Here is a 17,734-nt window from a genome sequence, read left to right as displayed (position 1 = left end):
GGGAAGATGTTAAGCGGGTCAGAGACATTAGGACATATGACTTGAGTTGGCGGGAATTCAAGAGGCTTTTCAAGAAGAAGTACTTATCAAAAATGTATTACGACATCAAGGCCAAAGAATTCTATGACTTAAAGATGGGGTCAATGACATATGAAGAGTACACAACCAAGTTTATGGAGCTATTGAGGTATGTACCGTATCTTACTAATGAGAAGGCTAAAGTTCAATGATTTTTCAGTGGTTTTCCATTAGCATTTAGAGATCAGATTGAGTATGATGAGCCTCGGTCACTTGAGGAAGTCATTGGGAAATTGAAGCATTGCTATGAACAGTCAAAGTGTAAGAATGAATCTCAGCAAGGATGGAAAGGGAAAGACAAAAGTAAAGGTAAATGACAGCCTAAGAGAGCAAGGCCTAAGAATGCAGATGGAAAATAAAATATGTTACCACAAAAGAAGTTTAAAGTAGCTAGACAGGGACATGGGTCAAAACATGATCCAGGTGGATCTCCAGACACCAGTGGCATGGAAAAGACTCAAAATTAAAAGTGGAGGAAAGGTGATTCACTTGACATCAGATCGAAGTGCTCGTCACCTTGATTCCAATGATGCAAACGACACTCCAATCCGAGTCCGGATGAAGGAATTAGAGGCAGTTAAAGTTGGGTTGAATTTTTGATCACTGGGCAGGATTAATGAAGGCACAATTTGGACTTTTTCCGGCGGACGGAATCCAGCCAACTCCGAACAGATTCTAGGTGAAATCATTGCCTGGTTAAAACGACTCTTTTGGTCAAAAAACCGAATTTCCAAAAATGCACAGTTTGTTTTTTTATAACAAAAAAAATATAAAAAAAGGGGTGGCGGGCCACCAACCCCGCCGCCCCAACCATTCAACCCAAACCTTAGGTAATTTTTGAGGGGTGGGCCATGACCCTCGACCCCTTCCCCACACCACGAACCCATAAAGGTGAAGGAGTTGGGTGGGCCGACCCATGGGGAATGGACCCAATCCAATAAACAAACAAACGTGCGTAAACGGTGGTGGGCCGGCCCTTGGGGCATGGCCCTAACCAAACCCAAAAGAACCACCGCAACCTAATTACGATGGAGCCAGCGGAGGTACAGCGGGTGGGCCGCCCAAGGCGGGCTCGACCGAACCAAATTTTTTAATTATAAATAAATTTGTTATGTAAAAAGGAGGAGGCAGGGTTTGACTGCCCGACCCCCTCCATATTAACGAGACCTTCCACCAACTGCGCTGTAGCTGTTTCATTGAAAAATCTGACACCTATTTGTTATTTAAACGCAGCTTATCAATGCGCCTAGGGAGAGGAGGCAATGCACGTTGTTCAAGGTAGAATTTTGTAGGAGAGCCGAAATTTCACTTTGTCAGATTTTGAAATTTTTTATATGGTTTCAACATTTCTTGATGCCACGAACGCAATTACGTTTTCCGTTTCTCCATCATAGTTCTGCATTTTTTGGCCATTTTTCAGTATGGAGGTATAAACTCATTTTTTGTAACTGATGCATGTACTCTTCTTTCTCATGCCACTTAATTAATGAAGGCCTCCCCATTGATCAAGCAAGGCCTGGACACGTAGTCCAAGTCGGACGAACTCCGTTATCAAGTCTTGTTGTCTTCTTTCATGCTTTATGTGTTTCTCCTCTTTTCTCATGTGCACATTAAGTTTTCTATGTTAAGCTACAATTTATGCATGTAATTCTTTAACACATCTATAAGCAAAACATCTTGGATCAAGTGATATTAGAGCAGGTCTTTTTAGATGTGAATTGCATGTTTGTATGCTAACAAGAAACATGCTCCGAAGAGGCGAAGGGAAACTAAAGTCTTTCGATCCCGAAACGGGGCATGCACATCGAAGGAGAAACATGGCAGATGAAGAGGCTCTTCATGAAGAGGAGCTCATTTTCTGCAAAACCTTCTATGCAATGGAAGAAAATGTAGGTTAGTTGTTTTTAAGACTGGAGAAAGCAGAAGGGAAAAATGCAGAAGAACAAGGTTCAGTGCATGGAAATGGTGAAGAAGAACCCAATCGTTCTCCTTCCACGAGTGAAAGCTCTTCTTCCTCTCATCATCATCATCATAGAAATTCAAGGGGTGCATCTAAGAAACCTTTCTTTAAATTAGATGTCAAATTTGATCTTCCCATGTATAATGGTGAAAGTAATGCATAAAAGCTTAATAACTGGATTACGCAGATTGGGATCTACTGCAAGATTCAACAGATCGAAGAGGATGAAGCAAAGATCTAGTTGGACTCTCTTCGACTGAATGTCACCGCGCTCGTCTGGTGGGAGAGAAAATTGCGAAGCAATAAAAGTGTGGGTAAACTTCTTTCCTCATGGCCTAGCTTCATTTTTGCATTAAAGGAACAATTTTATCCCTTGGGTTATAAGCAAAAAGCCTTAATGGATTGGAAATACTTAAGGCAAGGTAGAGGTCAGGATGTTCAAAGCTTTACCGAGGAGTTTAGAAAACAAGCACTTAATTTGGGCATTGCACTTGATTCACCTGAAGTAGTAACTAAGTATATTGGATCATTACATAGTTACATTAGACATTCATTATTATTGTTTGAACCTACTACCATTGACTCAACTAGTGTAAAGGCCATTCATTTGGAAAACAAGGGAACACCTGAACGGGATGACCACCCAAAGAGAGCCGCAACAGCCAAGAGAAGGGGAGCAAAGCCCTCTTGTACACATTGTGAGAAAGAGGGGCATGATGAAGAAAATTGTTGGAAGTTGCACCTTGAGCTGAGACCTGAAAGGAATGATAGAAAGGGGAAGCAGAAGGTCATCACCACCATGCAACAAAACCAAGATTCTGAGTCAGAGGAAGATGAGAAGGTCGTAGCTGCAGGATTTGCATGAGGTAGGCCCATTGACTTGGGGTCTGATTTCGGCAATGAAACAAAGTTTGCAACCCTTGGGATTGCAACAGGAGGACCCATAGATTTGGGGTCTGATTTTGGCCATGAATCAAGGATTTCAACAGACATAACGAAAAGGGCACTCCCCACAGCAGGACTCCAAGAACTTGAGGAGATCAACCACCGCATCCAAGCAGAGAATGTTGAGCTAAGGAGGCTTCTACAGGGGGCAAGGGAAGAAAAACAAAGATTACAATGCCAGTTGCAAGCCAAGGATGAGTCCTTGGAAAAGTTTTAGCATTGGTATTCGAGGGTAAAAAGCGATTCCTCGATTTCATATGATTTTCATGATGATGAATTCGCTGCTTTTAAAAAACATACTACAGGGATTGGATCCAAATTATTGAAGAAGATGGGGTATCATGGAAAGGGCCTCGGCATCAAAGGCCAAGGCATCGTAAACCCCATCGAAGTTGAGGAATTTCCGCGTCGTGCAGGACTAGGATACACCAGAAAGGAAATTGGAGAAAGCTCCAATACAACTAGTAACCAGCCAACGACAGACGATGAAATTCCCTCCTCACAGTCCAGTGATAGTGGGGGCCCCATAAAAACTTATCAGAGGAACAAAAGGGGAAAGTGCCTTAAGGAAACCACAGAAGTTTGGAGGAAAAAGAATTGTTGTAGCCATTGCAACAAAGAGGGACACCAACAAACTGCATGTCCGATGCTCCATGCTCTGGAAACATCGCTGGAGGAGTTGAAAAGTGAACATGTTCAGCAAATGAAACCACCCCATTGATGGTGGTCTACTTTGTTAAGTTGGTTTTTCTAAGGTAGTAGCTTGTTATGGCCACCATTTTGAATCATACATTGCAAGTAAATGTAAAAGTGATGGTGTGTTTCCTATGTGTTTCCTATCACTTCAAAATGCAACGATGATATTTTGGCCTTTCTTTACTAGTAGTTGAGGTATTGATTACTTTTTATGTAATCCTTGGCCAAGGAGTGTGTGCTATAAACTCTTGCTAAGGAAGGGTTGCTAAGTCATGTGTGGTGTGCATGATTGCAAAAAAATGTACTAGTTTTGTGTGCAGGTGATCGAAAGTGTAGGTTGAAAGGACACAAACAATGTGTTAAGTGTAAATGCTTTTTGGGTCCAAAAGCTTCTCAGTGGAGAGGATTGATCCAGGTGGATCTCCAGACACCAGTGGCATGGAAAAGGATCAAAATTCAAAGTGGTAGAAATGCAATTAACTTGACATCAGATCGAAGTATTTGTCACCCTAATTCCAATGGTGTGAACGACACTCCAATCCGAGTCCGGATGAAGGAGATATAGGTAGTCAAATTTGGGTTGACTTTTTTATGACTGGGCAAGATTAATGAAGGCACAATTTGGAATTTTTCCGGCAGACGGAATCCAGCCAACTCCGGCCAGATTCTGGGTGAAATTGTTGCCTAGTTAAAACGACTCCTTCGGTCAAAAAACCGAATTTCCAAAAATGCACAGTTTGTTTTTATATAATAAAAAAAAATATAAACAAAGGGGGTGGCGGGCCACCAACGATGCCACCCCAACCATTCAACCCAAACCTTATGTAATTGTGGAGGGGCGGGCCATGACCCTCAGACCCTTCCCCACACCATGGAACCCATAAAGGCGAAGGAGTTGGGTGGGCCAGCACGTGGGGCACGAACCCAATCCCATAAAAAAAAAACATGCATAAATGGTGGTGGGCCAGCCCTTGGGGCTCGGACCCAACCACGCCCAAAAGAACCATCGCCAACCTAATTAAGATGGAGCCAACGGAGGTACGGTGGGCGGGCCCAACCCAACCAATTTTTTTTATTATAAAGAAATTTGTTATGTAAAAAGGAGGAGGCAGGGTTTGACCGCCCGACCCCCTCCATGTTAATCGGACCTTCCACCAATTTCGCTATAACTGTTTCATTGAAAAATATGACACCTATTTGTTATTTAAACGCAACTTCTTAGTGCTCCCAGGGAGAGGAGGCAATGCACGCAGTTTGAGGCAGAATTTTGCAGGAGACCGAAATTTCACTTTGTCAGATTTTGAAAATTTTTACATGGTTTCAGCATTTCTCGACACCACAAACACAATGGCGCTATCCGTTTCTCCATCAGAGTTCTACACTTTTCAGCCATTTTTCAGTATGGAAGTATAAAACTCCTTTTTTGTAATTGATGCTTCTACTCTTCTTTCTCATGCCACTTAATGAATGAAGGCCTTCCCATTGATCGAGTAGGGCCCGGACACGTAGTCCAAGTCGGACAAACTTCGTTATAAAGTCTTGTTGTCTTCTTTCATGTTTTATGTGTTTCTCCTCTTCTCTCATGTGCACATTAAGTTTTCTATGTTAAGCTACAATTTATGCATGTAATTCTTTAACACATCTATAAGCAAAACATCTTGGATCACAACAAAAACATTGGGGTGAGGACACTAGTCAGTTGGAGTGTTGGACATGTGGTGAGGAACACCTTAGGAGATATTTTTTGCAGAATTAGGGTTGTAGGCCTAAGATATACATTGCATAGGAGGTGCAAACTATTGGGGATGTGGGGGCAGAGTATTCCTCGTATTTATGCAGCCGTGGACAATAGGAAGGAAGAGCACCAGGCATCTATCATTGAAATGAACGGTAAGATTTGTGATCAAGTTATTTCTATTTTGATTGACCTTAGATATAATTATAGCTGTGTTAGTCCTGACTTGGTGGATAAGCGTGGTTTGAGTAAGGAATTGCATGGAGAGTCTTGGTTAGTGCAGTTGGATATAGGTAGAAAGAAGCGTGTTCATTATTGGTAAGATATTTTGCATTTGATTTAAATGGTACGCCTACCACAACACATCTAAATGTATTATCATTAGGATCATACAGTATGTTGTTGGGCCTGGATTGGTTGTATCTTCATAGAACCAAGGTAGACTGTTATGACAAAGCCATTAAGTGTGTTGATGACAATGGGGAACCAAAAGTCTTGCAAGGTAAGAAGAAAGCCACATCAGTTAGGATGATGACATTTATGTAGGCAAAGCCTAGTCACAGGAAATGGTGTATGTTATTTATAGTGCACATTTCTAGAGATAAGGATTAGGAGGTTGAGGATGTCGATGTGTTGAGTAGGTACCCAGTTTTGCAGCAGTTTCAAGATGTATTTCTTGATGACATTACAGAGTTTCCACCTCACAGGGAGGTAGAATTTTCTATTAAGTTAGCACCAGGAGCATATCTAACATCAAAAGAACCTTATAGGATGAACACACTTGAGTTGGTTGAGTTAAAGTTGCAATTGAGGGAAATGTTGGACAAGGGATACATTAGGCCAAGTGTATCTCCTTGGGGCGCGTTGGTTTTGTTTATGAAGAAGAAAGATGGAACTCTCAGATTATGCATTAACTACAGGCAGTTGAACAAAGTGACCATCAAGAACATATACCTTTTATCGAGGATTGATGACTTGTTCGATCAGCTGAAGGGAGCAACTGTGTTATCGAAGATTGATATGAGATCTGGATACCATCAATTGCACATCAAAGAGGAGGACATTTACAAGACAACTTTCCGGACCAGGCATGGGCATTATGAGTTTATTGTAGTTCCATTCGGTTTGACTAATGATCTAGCTACATTTATGTGCTTGATGAATATTTTGTTGCGCCCGTATTTGGATAAGTTTGTTATTGTGTTCATTGATGATATATTGGTATATTATAAAAATGAGGAAGAGCATGTCGAGCATTTAGAAGCAGTGTTGAGGTTGTTGAGGGAGCATCAATTGTATGCTAAGCTCAGTAAGTGTAGTTTTTTTCAGACTAAGGTACACTACTTGGGACATGTTTTCTCCACGGAGGGCATTGCAGTAGATCCAAAGAAGATAAGGGTCATCATGGAGTGGGTAGCTCCTAAGAGTGTGGATGAGAGGAGATCTTTCATGGGGTTGATAGGATGTTATAGGAGGTTCATTAGGAACTTCTCACAGATTTCTTATTCTATCACATCATTGCAGAGGAAAGGTAAGAATTTTCAATGGACAGATGAGTTTGAGGCTAGTCTTGAGCAACTTAAGCAGTTGTTGACACATGCACCAGTGTTACAAATTACAAAATCAGACAAAGAGTTTGTAGTATGTACAGATGCTTGCAAGAGAGGACTTTGTGGAGTCCTTACACAGGATGGCCAGGTGGTATGCTATGAGTCACAAAAACTAAACGAGCATGAGTAGAACTACCCAATACATGATCTTGAGTTAGCAACGATCATACATGCATTGAGGATGTGGAGGCACTATCTTCTTAGCAGGAGCTTTGTACTGATGAGTGACCATATTGTGTTGAGGTATTTATTTGACCAACCAAATCTGAATTCCAGGTAGGCTAAATGGTTGGCTACGATTAGTGAGTTTGATTTTGAGATCAGGTACATCAAAGGTAAAGAGAACAGGGTGGTAGATGATCTCAGCAATTGGGTACAGGTAAATCACTTGGTATCTATGAGCTCCTATGGGACAAACTTACATGATAAGATCTTGCAGGCAAGTCAGCAGGATGTTAGGTATATGCAGATTGTGCACAGTTTGCAGCAAAGTAGATGTATAGGTACATGTGGTGGTACAGGTATAGGTAATAGTACATGTACATGTATAGGTGGAAGTACATGTACATGCACAGGTACAAGTAGAGGTGCAGGTGCACAGGGTGTAGATTGTTGTCTTACAACAGATGGTTTGGTCAAATTCAGAGAGAGGATATATGTGCCAGATAGCAGTGAGCTCAAGAAGGTGATATGGAGAGAGTTTCATGCAAAACCTTACTCAAGTCACCCAAGTTATGAGAAGACATTAACTGTAGTGAAGAAATTTTATTATTGGCTGAACCTGAAGAGGGATGTACCAGAGTTTGTGGCTATGTGTTTTTATTGTTAGAATGTGTAGGCAAATTGTAAACATCCAGGTGGATTTCTATAACCGATTGCAATTCCAGAGTGGAAATGGGAAGTCATTTCCATGGACTTCATCACAGGTTTGCCGAGGATGGTGAGACATCATGATTCCATCATGGTTGTTGTGGACAGGTTGAAAAATGTTACACACTTCATTCCAATGAAGTCTACATTCTCAACTAGTGATGTGGCACAAATATTCATCAGAGATGCGGTCAAATTGCATGGTGTTCCAAAGAAGATTGTGTCGGACGGGGATGCAAAGTTCACTTCCAAATTTTTCAAGGAATTGCTTGCAAGTTTGGACACAGAGTTGGCCTTCAGTACAACTTATCATCCACAGATAGATAGACAAAGAGAGAGGGTCAACAAGATATTGGAGGATATGTTGAGGATGTATGTGATGCATCGATAGTGGAAGTGGGAGGAATATCTCCCCTTGGTTGAGTTTGCATACAACAAAGGTTATCAGGAGTCATTGAGGATGACTCCTTTTGAGGCATTGTATGGGAAGAGTTTCAATACTCCTATCAGTTGGAGTGATCTGGTTAACAAGGTGTTGATTGGACCAGACATGTTGGTAAACATGGAACATGAAATGCAGGTGATCAAGAAGAATATAAAGGCAACACAAGATAGGCAGGAGATCTATGTAGATCAGAACATGTTGTTCAAGGAGTTCCAAGTTGGGGAACAGGTGTACTTGCACATCAAATCGAAGAAAAGCTCTTTCCAAATTGGATCATGTGCCAAGATGGCACCATAGTTATGTGGACCCTTTAATATCATTGACAGGATTGGGCTAGTAGCCTATCAACTTGCACTACCTTTGACAATGAAAGTACATGATGTTTTCCATGTATCATTTCTTAAGAAGTGTGTTAAGGATGTTGATCATGTGATTGACTGGTATGTATTGCAGGTGGAACCAGATGGATAATTCGAGTCAGAGTGTCAATGAATATTGTAGAAAAAGGTGCTCATGCTTTGGAATTGAGAAAGTTAAGGTGCAGTGGAAGCACTTTGGGTTTGAAGCTACATGGGAGATGACAAATTAGATGCAGGCCATGTATCCTTCCTTGTTTTCCAGTTGAGGCAGAACAATTTTGATATGGTGTTTTGATATCTATTTTGATATGGTGTCTTGGTATATGCTTTGGTGTATGTTTTGGTTATACTGCTATATGCACATATTTATATGGATGTAAATATTGCCATGAGCTATTTTATAAAGCTCCAATAAGCGGTATTAGTGTCATGTCATTATGATTTTCATATTTTTATGTTGTCATGTTACTATGCTATCATGTTGTTATGTTGTCATGTGGGTTGGAACTCAACAGGGAGATCATTGTAAATATTACATCGAGCTATGTTATAAAGCTCCATGAGCAGTATGTTTTCTTTCTAGTAGTTTTTTGAGGTACACGTGTGATTGAACACCAAGGATAGTGTCCCCAAGGGGGAGGGTTATGTAACAACCCTGGTGAAAATTCCATGTAATAAAAGTTAAAATAATAACCACAATTGATGGGACACTTATTCCAAGCTGAATGTTGGGCAGTACATCCTAGTGGGTGTTCATTTGGTTGTTTCTGGCTAAGGATATTGGTAAAGGCAATGGATAAGGCTTTGGAAAGACAAAATGGCATTTTGGCACAATTATTTATGAAAATAATGGAAATTAGTAGAAAAAGGAGGTGAAAGGTCACAAGTTTCATGTGAGGAGAAAATCGAAGGAAAATAATGGAAAATGAATAAAAGAGAGGCCTCATTCATAAAAAGTCTTATGAGGATCAGTTGGTAACCTTTTTCTAGTTCAGTTTTGGAGCTCTCTCATTATTCTCTCTCTCTCTCTCTCTCTCTCACACACTCTTGGACACAAAGTTTTCTTGGAGCACTTCGACATTGGAATAAGAAAGGAAAAGAAGGAAAGAGGAAGCAAAGATCAAGCAGGGGAAGGCAGGATCAAGGAGCTACAACATGATTCATTACATGTATTTATTTGCATGTGTATTTTCCTTCCTAGATTTGTGTTGGCTTGAGGGGGCCTGACTCAAGTTCAGAGTTATTCGCGCCAACTAACAAAACCCTAACTGCTGGCCCTTTCGACAACAACCTGTGTAGCAAAGGTTGCAGTATTGGGGGATGCTAGAACTAGGTTTCTATTTCCAGAGGCTTGTGTGATGGTTTCCTGATACCCTAGAAGCTTAGATCTACCTTCGTGTAGATCTAACCTTTCAGAGTGATAAACTATTGTAAATCTATTCTAACAACTTTCAATTATTCACGAAGGTCTTAGATTGTTATTAGCATGCATAAAAGATACACATCCACTACTTGTGCGCAATAAACAAGCATTAATTCACATAAGTCACAACAATTTGCAGAGATATACAAACTTAATTGAAACAATAAACAAGGCATAGGTGCATAGATTCGACTAAAAAAATTGTCTTCATTAAGATGTAAATGTTCATAAACAAACTTCTTATCACTGCGCACCTAGCTGCAGGGACCCACACACTCAGCTGCAGACTTGCCAAGGTCTCCGTGCACTCAGCTGTAAGAGCCTTCCCCTTTCGCCTAAGTACAGGAAACAAACCTTTCCTGCCTTAGCACCTTTCCTGTACAATGATTCTCTACCAAAAGTTATCTTTTTAGATTCGCTCTGACTTAACTATATATAGCTTTTTCATTACAATACCATTGCCCGCGGACCATGGGTGGGTCTCAAAACAGTTCTATCACCTACCCAACTAAGGGACTAAATCCCCTTTGACTCTACTTAGATTCTTTCTCCGCTTTCCTCATTTCGCGGAGACTTTACTTTTGCTACAAAAAGATATTACAAAAAATGACTCAACTGACAAAAATTGACCCCAGGGACCCCATCCCAACAATTTGGCATGCATGGTGTTGCATGTGGTTGTTTTATGGCATGGCATGGGTTTTTCCAGGTGTGACAGTGTTCTTTAGCCTAGCCTTGCCATTTCTTGATAGCCTTGATGAGATGGGTTCTCATACTTCAGCTGAACTGGATTGCCGGATGGATTTGAAGTTGAGTGGGGTGGATCTACGAAATGACAAACACATGGCCTGGTGGTCTCTGAACCTGACTGTGGATTATGGTAAAGCCACTAGCCTAGTAACCCCTGAGCCAAACTGTGGGTTGCGGTAAAGCCAGGATTGTGTGCCTTGGTGGGCCTAGGAATCCTTGCCGGTGAATGGAGAAATATATGGTAAATCCAAGAGGTGGATTGCTCTCCATTGGGCCTAGTAGTCTCAGGTTGGGATGTAAATTAAAGCCTTGAGAGTGGGTCTCAATGTGGGGCCTAGTGATCCTTGGATTTGATTGTGGATTACGGTAAACCCTGAGAGACTAGGAAGCACTCAAGTTCCTCACGGTTTAGGTGGAGAACTCCGGTAGCATCCATGCTTGTTTGGTTCTTTTCGTCTGGTTATGAGTTCCACATTCATTCTTGGAGTATGGCACGGGGGTGATTGTTTGAAGAGAGACTTGGCTCAACCAATCTATGGTCAGGTGGAACTTGGTAGTCCCATCTCTGGTTGGTTTTTGCATTCATTAATGAGAAATTCATTCCCTTGGATTTCATGTGTAAATTTACTGGTTTATATGTGGATTTTATGGCGGATATATTTATGGTATTTCTGTTGTTACTATGTTGGTTATATGTATGTTTTATGACAACAGTTATGTATGGCTCTCAGTATGTTTTTACTTGTAAATGAATGGATAATGTATCTATGACCTAATAGATGATAATGCAACAAAATACATGAGAAAACAATTGTTCATAGTGATTCTCAGATAAGTATGAGATCCCTATGCTTAATTATGTTGTTTACACCTATAGATTACATGTTTGTGATATGTTTCGCGAAATGTTTGTCATGGCTAGTAAGGGTCTAGTTAAGGGTTTGTTTAATGAATTTCTTCTACCTCATTGTTTCCCTGTTATTTTACTGCTCTTACGACATTCCATTCTGGGCAGTGACTTGGGCTCTGGGTTAGATAAAGTGGCTCAAATCCCGGCAACGATTGCGCAGAACTGGACAAATTGACCCCTGGACGCTGTCATGTAGGCCTGTGAGAGTGTCTAGCAGTCCCTGGACATTGACATGCCCATATCATGAGAGTGTCGAGAGGTAAAGTGATTAGAAGTTTTAGTGGGACCCAATGGCAAGCTGCCTGAAGTGTTGGCATGGTTCTCATGGGTCTTGTAGTTGATGTGGAAGGTATGTTTGTTTCGTTTTTGTCGATTCCATTTCCTTAAGGTCACATATGAGGTCGAATCCAACCATAGTAGCCTCTTGTCGCATGTTTACCCCGTTTGAATGATTACTTGTGTAGATGTGGGAGGAGGGAGTTATCGTTTAGAAAGAAGGCTTTTTGAGCACTGTAATTTTGAAGATTTTTTGCCAATGAATGAATGGAATAACTGGTGATTTGTAGGGATTCTATTTTCAGAATTTTGGTGGCTTGTGCTCCTTTGACTTGTGATTTATCTTATGTGATTTTCATCCCTTTATTGTACTTATTTCTTCCTTGGAAATCTTAATGATTAATTCAGAATTCATCTTTAATGGATGCTCTCCTTTAGTTTTTCAAGTTACCAATGTTTTCAGCTAAAGAAACACTTTAGAATTCATCCATGATTTGATGCTTTAATTTGTTAGTTTTCCACCCTTTCTACTTTCACCTCCCTCGGCAATTTGATCTAAACCCACCACCAAAGTTTCACACCTTGCCCTTGTGAAGAAACCTTCTCTTTCCCATCATCTCACTAGGCAAAACCTGATTTGAGATAACTCCATGCCTAATGGATCTACCCATTTTCTCATCAACAGACCATTGAAAATCAAACTTTGTTGAGATTATTACCTAGCCTAATATCCTATTTGTTGAGTGATCTAAGTGAGAGAGCCCTCTCCAGGTCAAAAGGCTAGATTCTAACCTAGAAGTGGTTTGTGGTTACCTCTGGGATTCCTTTTTCAGCATAGGGAATCATAGAGTGCTAACACATGTGACACAAACTAGGTACATATATAGGAAACTTTTGACTCTTATCATCAAATTATACATTATTTATATTAATAAGTTCATGATAACATGCATACACAACCCTACTAAATAGATGAGATTCTAAGGTAATTTGAGGGCACAGTTAACCAACTAGAGCATCCTCCTCTAGTGAATGTTTCCATGGCTCAGTATCCTCCACCTCCACCTCCACCTCATAACATTCATGGGGAGGAGAGTCACTATGTACAACCACATGGACCAACAATTGAGGTAATATTTTTTATTACTAAAATTTCAACATTTTCTTTTTTTAAGTTACATGTATGCATGCTAATTGATTTGTAGATTAGTTATAATTTTCCTTTGCCATTGTGTACACATGCCCATATGCAGAGTGGTGTTAATGTCGTAGTTATGTGGATGCATGAGTGGGATGCTGGGTATGGAGGAATTTAGCCACAGATAGGGGAGAGCCAAACCTAGATTGATTAGACCCCCATCCCACCTGACTTAAATTTGCAATCGACTGAGCCACATGTAGGGGAATAATTAAATGCACAATTCAAAATCATTTATTTCTAGATTGTTTAATTTGTACAGATAATGTTCTAATTAACTTTAATTTGAATGTGTTATATTGTAGTAATGGATTATGGATGCTTACCCTGCATAGTGGAACACACATAAGAGTTTTAGAAGTGATACTTTTTAGTGTGGATCATAGATAATTTGAATATTTTCAAGCTCATTTCACAGGGCACATTCACATGTGATACAAACTTTGTATATTTTCATACATTGATAGTTTATGGATGCATGAACATTATTTCAGTTTATGAATGCTTATTATTTTAGTTTATGGATTTGTTGATTATTTTGATAGCTTAATTTTTTATTTATTTATTTTCTCCTGTAGTATAACTTTTATTAAAAAGATAACAATTTTGATTTCTCGGTAATAAACTAAGAAAATATGTACAATCTTAGACTATAATACAAGTCACTTTGATACTTAAAATGAACTAAAATATATGACATGGTTCAATTAAAAAACACAAAAAGGATTGAAATAAGTTTTAAATTCAATTTTAAAAGATGTCCTCAACGAGTAAACAAAAAATAAGGCTTATTAAATTTTATTTCTTTTGAGGTCATCTACAAGAGCTTAGTCATAACATGATATCAATCATATGTATTGGAATTTAATATATCAAAAAAAAATAATGATATGTTTTTAGATAATTTTATATACTTTTATTAACTTTCCTAAATTTGTTTCACTATCCAAATATTTCAGTCAATTCCTTATCTTAAGACCTTCAATTCAAAACATTCAAGAAGAAATTTTTTATAAAATAACAATTTTGATTTTTAGTTTCATAGACAAAGGAAATAAATACTTGATCTTACTATGATGCAAGTCACTTTGATACTTAAAATGAACTACAATGTGATCATGTACATCAATTTAAAATTGAACTTGAAAAAGTGTCTTTTAGTGATGTATGTTAAATTACAATGATATTAAAAGATGTCAAGATATAAACTACAAATAAGTTTTGTTCGATTTTATTTCTTTTGAGGTTATCTCAAAGAGCTTAATAGTCATAACATTATATATATATACACACACACACTATTGTTGCTCTTTTTACAATCCAATATGAAGCACATGTGTAAATTTTTCCATGTTTTATATCAAACTGACACATAGAATTTATTAATAACATAAAAATATTTCAATGTTGTTCATAACCTAGATAGTTGAATTTCCATTTTAAGTAAAATAATATTATATCAACTTGGTTGTTAGATACTAAAATGGATTTTCTAGAAACCAAGTTTATGACATGTATATAGATCTATAAGATTTCTTCCATGCTCAGCATGAATACTATACATGGCATTTAAAAAAATTAATATAAAAAAAATTAATTAAATCTAAATCTAAATCCTTATTGTTTCTAAATTTTAATTTTTAGATCTATGGGGTTCACATAAGGATCCTATCCCTAAAAATAAATCCTCATTGAAATTTGGAAAACTTTAGAAACTTGAGCACCTCAATGAAACTAAATCTTATATAACATATATGGACACCATTATGAATCCATCCTAAACAAGAGGGAAACATTTATCTATTCAAAATTACAAAATTACAAGAGTATTCAACTGTCACATTTATAAATTATAAAATTCATATGTTGATCTCTTATACTAGATTAGATTACACTTGACTGTTATAGACTCGGTTTTAGAGAGTGCCATTTGCAATATCTACTCATCTGACCAATGGCTCATAGGAATGTAACTCTCCATAATACGTTCATGAGTTGATTCTGTCATCTTCCATATCCTTGGTTCACCTTTCTTTATTTTGATTTCTATGAGATTGATTTGAGTTGCTATGACTATATGACTATATTGGCAAGATATATATACAAGCATAAAATAAATGATGTGATTAAACTGTTTTTTAACTTCTTCAAAAAAATGGCCCATCAGAACCATGTCACCAATTTGTTATGTGAATTGTCCATCTTCATACAGTCTCACCAACCAATTTTTCACCTATGTGCATTGCATCAAATAGTAGGCCATGTTCTCCTCGTTTCCCGAGGGGGAAATAATAGTGAAAACATCTCCTACAATAAAAATACAAAATATGTATTACTTAAATATGTTCAAGCTTTCAATTTATAGATGAAATCATTAATGATAGACATAACACATACCTTCCCTTACAATATTAGAGAGTCGATCACGAACAAGTGAAAAGATGGCCTCTTCATCATGCATCTCTTGCCACGCTAGAATTGGATGAGGTCCTTTTTTATTAATAGGGACATATTTCCATCCTTTCACGTTCTCTTGCTTTTCATAGTGATTAAGTCTACATCCATCAACACCAATGCAAAACTCACAAAAACATGCAAGTTTTCTTCTCTCGATGGCAACTATTTCCCCCATGTCTTTGCTCCATACTTGAGTGTAATTCCCTTATTTCTTATACAATATTACAATACTAAGGAATCAATTTATTCACATTGCCACATTCCAGAAGAACCTATGAAGATGCCTAATAGATTTGTGACTTTAACGTCCTAAATAGGATCTACACCAATTGACCACCTCTAGTGATGATTTGAGTCGATTTGCATCATGACTCATTTGGTACCTCCTAAGTGCTCACTTCACACAAGCACCTACACCATCATGCTCACCCTTTCCATGTCTCGTTTCAAAATAACTCCAAGTTTTCTGAAGTTTTGTCTTCTTGTGTAGTTGGCTCAACCAATAAAAACTGTGTGTTGACTTGAACTGCCTTGCATAACCATCTAACCATATCCAATGATTTCTAAATGATATGTCATTTTTTTGAATGATTCATAAATCAATTCAAAGAAATGTGGTAGGAACAATTTTTCATGCTCACGATCATCACTGATGTAAAAGTGATACTCTTTAATCACATCACGTTACTTGTCAGTGTTATCCCTACCATCAATATTTAATTGTGCAAGTCTGTATAAAACATGCACGTATCAGGGAAACTTGGTCTGAGTGATAGTACTCACTATGGATCTCTGTCTAAAGAGAAAATGTGTAATTCTTAGCAAAGTCTACCACTGATAAGATTATGTCTAGCTGGAATACTTCACGAGATTCCTTAAATTCAAAAGCTTGCCACCTGGACCTGTGCAATTGTTTGATATATTTATAGATTTGGTTTTGAAACATCCCCATGAATTGTGAAATAGTAATCTCATCCTCAACTTAGTTTATCCTCCTAGGCAATAGAGTTGAAGAAGATGGTTGATTTCCCACAACATAATCATATCACTTTCATGTGACGGTGACATATGACATCACAAACTAGTTGGAATAAATAAGAAAATTCTTATGGAACAATGCCAAATCACCACATTTAGTGCATCTTCTCGCACCTATAAATATTTTCTTGTAAAAAAACTCTTCTGGCTCTAATATGCATAATATTGATGAAAGAAAATCATGCATTGTAGGAGGAGGGTCACTGTGACAATTCTTCTTGTAAAATTCCTGGAAAGTGTCACAATGAAGATAAGATTCAACCTGATATATGCAAGAACATGTGTTACTGATTGTATTATGCCTAATAAATCATGGTTTAAATTTATAAAACATCCTTATGGATATCTTCACATGGTGATTGCTTTCGCAAAATTTCTTGAATAATGCAACTTTTTTCATATTTACAATGTGCTTAGCGTGATCCACATACTCACCTTTAGCTATGTGATGTCATAGAACATGTTTTCTATCTGGAATACCACGGCAATCACTCTCCAAAAAATCTACCACAAGTTCTTTAATTCTTGTTGTAAGCATGTCTTGGTAGGGTTCCCTGTTGATAAGAGCCCAACAAGTAGATTCATCATTTTCATTTACCCAAACCCTGAATTTTGTATGCTTGTGCAATGTTTTTCTCGAGCCATGGAGCAATTTTGACACTGTTGCAAATTATTGTTGTCTTGGTGTACTTAGTGCAACAATAATAATTATAATTTCTCTACACACAGCTCGAACATAGGGTTTTCTTGATTTTCCAAACATAGTGAATGCCTTTGATATATTTTTAGTGACATTCATTCATGTCTTCTTTCTTTTAGCATCTTGGACACCCAAAAGCTTGTTGGCATGTTTTAGTTTCTTATGTTTGATAAACCCATGTAGCATCTAAGCTTGTGCAACAACTGAATGTTCCTCAAAATATTGTCGAATGATGTTATTAACATTCTTTCTAATAGTTCAAGTAGATATAGGCTCCCCAAGGT

Source organism: Pinus tabuliformis, chromosome 2_2 (assembly GCF_031772625.1).
Source record: "Pinus tabuliformis cultivar Carrire ecotype Pingquan chromosome 2_2, CPIR1, whole genome shotgun sequence".
Classification (NCBI taxonomy): Eukaryota; Viridiplantae; Streptophyta; class Pinopsida; order Pinales; family Pinaceae; genus Pinus; species Pinus tabuliformis.
Note: the sequence above shows the minus strand (reverse complement) of the source record.